Raw genomic sequence first — 7,855 nt, 5'->3', positions numbered from 1 at the left:
ATATTGTTCCACGAATTTTATCTGACCAAAATAATTTGAGTAAATAATTCGGCATAAAGGGAGGGGCGAATATTCTACCTTTTGGGGGGGGAGTGCGTTATAGGCCTTGGGGGGATGGGCAACCCTGGTACAGTGTGATGCACAAGTATTACCAAGCAAGCTGTCCATCAACATATATTTTATCTCGTTGGTTTAGTCAATGATAGTTTCAAGAATTGGAACAAAAAGCGAAACAAGCAGCTGACAACCTCTGTACCATAGGACGTAAGAGTCCACTGCTTAAAAACACAGGGGGGGAAGGGGAAAATTATAGAAAATAATCGTGGACATATTGCTGAACAATACTTGTGCGTTCCACTGTGACCAATTGCTTCCTCTTTCTAGGATGAGGATGGCGGGTTACTTATAGATTTGCCTGCACAAGTGTTACACAGTTAATGCAGAGTACTGCATGTTACCCACCTGACTGAAGGAGATTGTGAAGTAGCAGGTTCAAAAAAGGGATCCTGTTCCTCCACGACAATGTGCAAAGTGCAAACACAGCTGAAACTGCTGAACTGAAAAAAAAAAAAAAAAAAAAAAAAAACTGCTGAAGGGAAACCATTTTGCATACATTCACTGCAACAGAACATTGGTGTCAGGAGCAAACTTCAGACTTGTCTTTAAGAATAAGCGGTCTGCAAAAGTTGGAGCACCGTGACAGCAAGTACATCGAGCTTCGAGGGGGAGGTATGTTTCCTTCCAAGATGGGCCATGAATGTTTCAGCAGCTCCGTGTATATGTTTACGATTGTCCTTTCATCTTCATCTTCATCTTCATCTTTACGATTAGCCAAAATTGGCCAAAAAAAATAAATAAATCCATAAACAATTTATACTTTGCCGATAAAGTTTTTCAAGGGTACAAATCAAGTAAGTAGTACCCCAATGTAGCCTAACAGGTTAATAGTATTTTTGATTCTGGAGATCACATGGACAAAAGAAGAAAAAAAATTGGCCTTTGCTACAAAAAACTAGATTCTTTGAACAGCATCTTGCATATTTAAGGAGGAGAGAGTTACAAGGGGTAGAATTTGGATCGAAAATAATTAGGGGAAACTGTAGTCCAGGGCTCGAAATGGAAATATTCATGAAAAAGAATGCTTTATTTTCATTAACATGGTGTTGTTTTCTACGAACATATCAAGTACATTTTAAACAGGTTGAAATGTGGATGGCAGGCAATTTGCCCAATTGGGAAAAAAAAAATTGAAAGTCGAGGAGACGCTTACTTGAATGCTATATTGTGTGTACTAATTTTTAAAAATATATTACCACTTTAGTTTACACTGAAAAGGAAAGTAGTGAAAAAATAAATGAACGGGAATGATCTGTTGCCATTTCTGACGAGACAAAAAGCGAAGGTTCCAGATATTCATGAATCTGAATGTTATTCTGCTGTTCCAGTCAATTTCAAGCTCTGCAGTACACACCCCCATATCTGCACCCTTGGTCAGCAAACCTCATTCCATTGCTACTGTTGCCATGGACGTCCCAAAAGGGGGCTACCTGGAAAATGCATGTCCACCTGAAAATTATATATTTCACACATAATTTCAGCCAAAGTAATTTATGTTATACCTGGAAGGAACATGAAAATTTCAGACTGAAATAGTGTTTTTTGAGGGAGCATCACTATTATGGGGGAAAATATGCCTCCTTTGCCCCCTGGAAAAAATTACCTTGCTTGTCCCTTCCTGAAAAAAATCATGCGGACGTCCAGATCGTGGCTCCATCCTGGGCTAGGGTCATGTCACTGCTCTAGTCTGTTGTTCGCAATCTATCATGGAGTTAGGTCATAGCCTTTTTCGGACCACTTTCACGTACCACATAACCAATACAACTCTACTCTTAGAACAAATATGACTACGATATCCAGAACCTTTCCTTGCTACCCTCATCATTGAAAGTTAGCTGCCTTAGCTAACATTTTATTAGTCTGTCCCAATTTAAATTTCATATATCGGACAAACTGATTTCTTCCAATTTACAGGAGAAATTACTTACCGAATGCAGTTTCTTTATACTTGTGGAAGTTCGGAGAAGTGTTTTCTCGCATCGTTCATCGAATTTTGCCGGTAAATCATCTATTTTTCGATATAAATGTGTGACCGATGCACGAAAGCTGTTGCATCCATTTCCTTCCAGCCGGATGTTGCCTGTGTGTGATGACGTAATCACGGTCAATACCGGTCAGCGTTTCCAAACACGTGTTTTTGTAACTGAAGAAGGTACGTTTCCGCAAATGGTTTGTGGGGCTATGTGTCAATGGTTCGTGGGGCTATGTGAGAATGGTGTGTGGTTCTATGAGTTTTCTTTTCTAAACCAATTTTAAACTTTTGTAACCTAAACGTGTCCCAACCTAACCTACCCTTACTGGAAATGGTTCGTGGGGCAGCATGTCAATAGCTTCTGGGCTACGTAGGTATTTTTGGGTGCAGTGGGGTGGAGTATGGTGTGCCGAGTATGGTAGTGAAACTGTGACCGCCATTTTGCGTGTTACCGAAGGCAAAAAGAAACGAAAACTTACTCGACATGTCGCAAATAGAGCTTATTTCCATGAAATAAGTGAAATGCCACCTTCAACAATGTTTCTCAATGCAGAATACGTAAGCACGAATATATTCAAATTAAATGAAGTAGCGAATTTCAGCCATTTGTCAGATATAAGAAATTTACTCTCAAGTCCCCGTGATACAAGAATACTCCACCAATGAACATGGGAGAGGAACGTGATTGCATGCAGGGGGTAAAGCAAGTGCAGTTATCAGTCTTCGCAGCAGTGTGTACTGCTTCGCTGTGCCCAATCCTCCCTTCTCTGCCGCTATGTGCGGCCTTGCTTCAGAGAATACAGGCTCCGACAAAAATGTTGTGTACTAGAATTTTGCACATGACCACCAAAAGAATAACTTGCTCTAGAAGAAATAAAACTAATTTACAGATGTAAGACATACATAATGATCTTCTGCACAATTGTTTTGTATGCAAATTATATCTTCCAAATTGATGAAGTTTGAAGTAACCATGTACACACAATTCTCAATAGATGAGTTTCCACATAAGTAGCGAAGAAAGGTTATGGTAATTGCATATACTATGGTATTTTCCCTTTAATTCTTGTTTAATTTCCTGACACATGCAAGAGTTGAAATATCATCAGTTTTATTTTATTGAAATAAACAATGGCGTAAGATAATAGCTCTGAATTATTGAAAAAAATATTCTATCGATATCAGCTGGTTTGGAGATTCTGATATTTCTATGAACAGCCTGTAATTTAGTGCAAAATTGTGCCATTTTATTCTTAAGAACATAAAACTTTTAAAATTCTCATGCTCTTCATAGAGTATAAGTTGAAATGTGTAGTTTATTTTTCAAAAGAAACTCATTGTAGTTGCATAGTTTATGAACATTAAGATTAATGAACCCTTCAACTTCCGTATTGGATTTGTAGAATATTAGTAAACTTTTTTATCAATTTCAATAATGTACCTGATTGTGATCAAGTAGCTCATACAGAAGGTTGTTTTATCCTTATGGTAGCATTGTCGAATTACCACCAGAGGCACTGTATTTGAGGCAGCATCGTGATGCACATAGCATCCAAAGGTCAGACAGTTAATCGAACAAACGATGGAAAGAAGAGTTGTCTGTGATCAACATGCCTCCGAAACTCCGCCCTTTTGGGAGGGCTACATCGTAGCCCTTTCCGACATAGGCTACAGCTATAGTCGAATTAAAAAGCAGTGCCAGATGAAAGGTTTCGCAGTGTCTGATAAGCGAATCCATGCAGCAATCCATCACAATGCAAACCCACCTTCAACCCATGCCTTGACACGTGAAAAGCTGCAAAAGAGACAATCGGCTCCACAACGCAGTCAGGACGTCGTTGCTAAGGTACGCCAGTGTGTCACCAAGGAGAATCCACCCACACAACGGGACATAGCCAGACTTGTACAATGGTCAGCAGCAACTGTAAACAGAATCTTACGTATGAATTTGGGGCTGAAAAGTGCACACAAGCGGCAGGTTCATGTTCTCACAGCTAAGCACATTGCACAACGGCAGGTGGCATGCAAACGGCTGTATGAAGGCTACCTGGCAGGCAACAAATGGTGTTATGTTATCACCTTAGATGAGGCATGGGTGTATTTGACGGGATCTAAGCAGATACACGGGATTAACTACCTCTCTCTCGATGGGAAGGATCATGCCAAGTGGCTCCTGCAAAGAAAGCTTCCCGAAAGGGTTTATGGTAGTGGCAGGTTTCTGTGCAAATGGGAAGCTTCCTATACACCGTGTGTCATCGAATGTGAAGCTGAATGCAGCCTCCTACATCGAGCACGTATTAGACACCATCTACCGGCAACATGCCCCTGCTTTGTATGGCAATGACATCGACAAAGTGCACATCCACCACGACAAGCAGCCATATTGCGAGAAGAACAGTGGTCTATATGTCCCATATGGAACAGGAGACAGGTGTGAAGGCTATACCTGTCAAGTCCCCTGATGCAGCACCCATGGACTTCAGTGTGTTTGGCCTCCTGAAAGGGAACATCAAAAGAAGTCGCGCAACTAAGCTTGGTGGTCTTTGGAAATTGTGGAAGGACGAGTAGGCAAAACGTGATCAGGCTGTGCTCAATAGATGTCTCCTACAATGGAAGCTCCATTGTCACGCTATTGTTCATGAACAGGGCTCTCACATAGAACATGCTAGCTGTTGGAAACAGGGTTTTACAGCCTACTAAAATGCAGACAAATTTCACTACCATAAGGATGAAACAACCTTCTGTAGTACTTTCTAGTGTGCAGTTCTCTCAACAATCACATACCATTTTTCACATTGCAGACTGTCATTTTTTTTTTTTTGAAAAAAAAAAAAAAAAAAAAAGTAGTGAGCGACCATTGTGTGAAACTTTTTTTTTTAATTGTGTCAATATTACCGGTACCTAAAAATAATTTATTACCAAATTGTCTTTGGTGCAATATTAGGATGCAAGGAATACTCGCGAGTCATGAATATAAGCCAAATTTGAATTTAGTCCACATCGATGCAAATCATTTCTTTGTGGCAGTTTAGTGAATGTTTTTTTCAAGAAAGTGTGGGGCGTTACCCCCACACCTCCTATACGACTTCATGGCATATTGCTAAGCACAGGGGAGCACTTTTTTTTTTCAATTTGAAAAAAAGTTCACGTTAGTTGTTATTGATTTGTGCATTATAGTCAAAATGTTACACTTGTGAAAATTACTACAGTGTTGCAGGGTATGGACATACAAAATTTAATCATCTGTGTCTGAAGATTCTGCGCCACTATCACTGGATTCGGTACCTGCTTCACCGATGCGATGAAATGTTATAAAACAATCTTTGGAGTGAAAAACAGGGTGCGGTGATTATCCAGTGAAATATGGTATTGACTGTAGGTTCGAATTCTGTCTACATTATATACATTACAGAAAGAAGGTAATAAATGAAAAAGAGATGATTTTTTTTTGTACACACTTTATGTATTGCAAGGTGACATATCCATTCTTAAGAGAGATCAAGCTGCACACACATTGACTTTATTGCATTACCTTTATGCATGCATCTTGAGTCCTTCAAACATAATCCTACGGGAACAACGGTTTGTGAACATCCATTGTGTTCCCTGGCTTCTTCAAGGCTTCACACGTCAGCAACAGACTCATCACAGACAACAATTGAGTACAGTAGTAATAATAATATAATAATAATAATTAAAAAAATATGAGTATTGCAACATTGTTCGTTTCATAGGTAATGGCATCTGCGCTGGTACTTTCCGAAGGTCTATGCACATCAGATCATTTTTTTTTATTACATAAGCAATTCTTTACTTTTTTTTAAGTACCATGCTCCTTATGTTTGGCATTACGTGTCACACACAAAAAATAAGTAAATCCATCTAGATATTTTTTTTTTTTGATTCTTTAACAATTTGAAAATATATATATATGTACATATTTAAAACTCTAAACAAACAAAAAAAAGCTGTAGCATGATTATTATAATATATATATGTATAATGAAAAACTATTTGTTTATTGCTCGCACTAAAAACTCTACTGTCAACTATTGCTACGCATATACTTTACAAAGACATAATGCACTTTCTCAAGAATTACAACAAGTAGTTGCTATACAGATCTACGCTTCCATATTTGCCAAACATTTCTGCTAAAACAAATCAACAAAAAACAATATATATCTATCTCTCGTTCTGTACTTGTCCGTCTGCGATGACAATTCACTTAAGTAACCTGCCGTTAACTGAAAGATCATTGTTATTGATTCGAAAAAATGTGAACTTGAGATCAGGTCAATATTAACATTTTACCGATCAGCCTTGAAGACATCGAAAATAATTAGTTAGAATTCAAGATACTCAAAAAATAGTGGCATTTTTTAAAATATCAGGCTAATATCAAAATTTATTTCTAATTTTGGAAATGGTTCATAGAAACTTATTACTCAAAGCAACATAAAGAATACAAAAACAATTTGATTCATTGAATAAATAAATCTGTTAATTGCATGTTGCGGAACTTGCATAAAAACCTCTCTCAATATTGCTATTATTATTAGGAAAATTATCGTTTAGCACAATAATCTGACTTCATTTATGGCTAATATTTTGTAAAAGTCTGTTTTAGATACAAAATTACAGTCTCATTGAGCAAACCAAGAACAACAAACAAAGGTAAACTGACTTTTCAATTTTTCTTTTTTCAAATTTACCTGTCCTTTGCGAAATTCATTTCAATAACTGAAGAGCCAATTAAGTTGTCATAAACACATGAAACTTATCCTCTAGTCTGTAAATTATAAATTTCTATAACTTTGACCCTATTATGGATTTGGAGCAATGTTTAATTGTATATTTAAATATGAAATTAATGACTTCCCTCAGCTTTAAAACTATATTGTTACTATACATTACACATGAGCTCAACTAAATCAAAACACAACTCTTTAACAGATTAGTTATCTTTGAAATAACAACAAAGTACATTTCATGTTCATAAACAATTAAGTAGATCTTTTTGCACTGTACATCTATAGTTTGTAATGGTTCTGCAAAGTTATTTGTATATTTACTATTTTGCAAATAAGATTCCAATTCAATGACAGAATCTGCAAACACTTTGACACAGAAGTTCTATGATATAACAGAACCCTATCATTACACTTAAAAGACTGACATTAGTTTCTTAAAAATAATTACTGGTAAGAGATTTCAATTTCTCACAAATACAGAATTCACAAAAAAAACTGATGAATGATGGATTTTTTTTAAAAAAAAAATCATTGTTATAATATTTGTTTGTCCTCCCTCGATTCCATTATTTGAAATACTAATGAATTTATCCGAGTTTTACAAAAGTTTGTAAAGAAAGAATATGGCGATTGAATTTCTTGGTATATCGACACAATAATTTCTAGGAAATGTGTAAGTTTGTGAGAACCAAGGGTCCTTAAGTTAAGACTCAATAAGTCATAATTTTGTAAAGATGAGAGTGACGTTTAGCTTTCAAAAGCTCACGAAACTTTACGAGAACTTATGTGGTATATATCCTAGAAAATCTCTTCTTCATTCATCACCAAGAAAGTGTTCTAGACATATCTCTAAAAACAAAGTGTTCTAATACTTCTACCATTTTGGAGCAAGGTAGAAATACAAATTACGACTTTACTATACATTGACCAGTAATGACAGAATTTCTAGAGTTTCATAAATTTATATTCACCTTTCGTGACAGTGTAATGAAAAGACAAAACTACAGCATTT

Source organism: Lepisma saccharinum, chromosome 13 (assembly GCF_977018435.1).
Source record: "Lepisma saccharinum chromosome 13, izLepSacc3.1, whole genome shotgun sequence".
NCBI classification, from domain to species: domain Eukaryota; kingdom Metazoa; phylum Arthropoda; class Insecta; order Zygentoma; family Lepismatidae; genus Lepisma; species Lepisma saccharinum.
Note: the sequence above shows the minus strand (reverse complement) of the source record.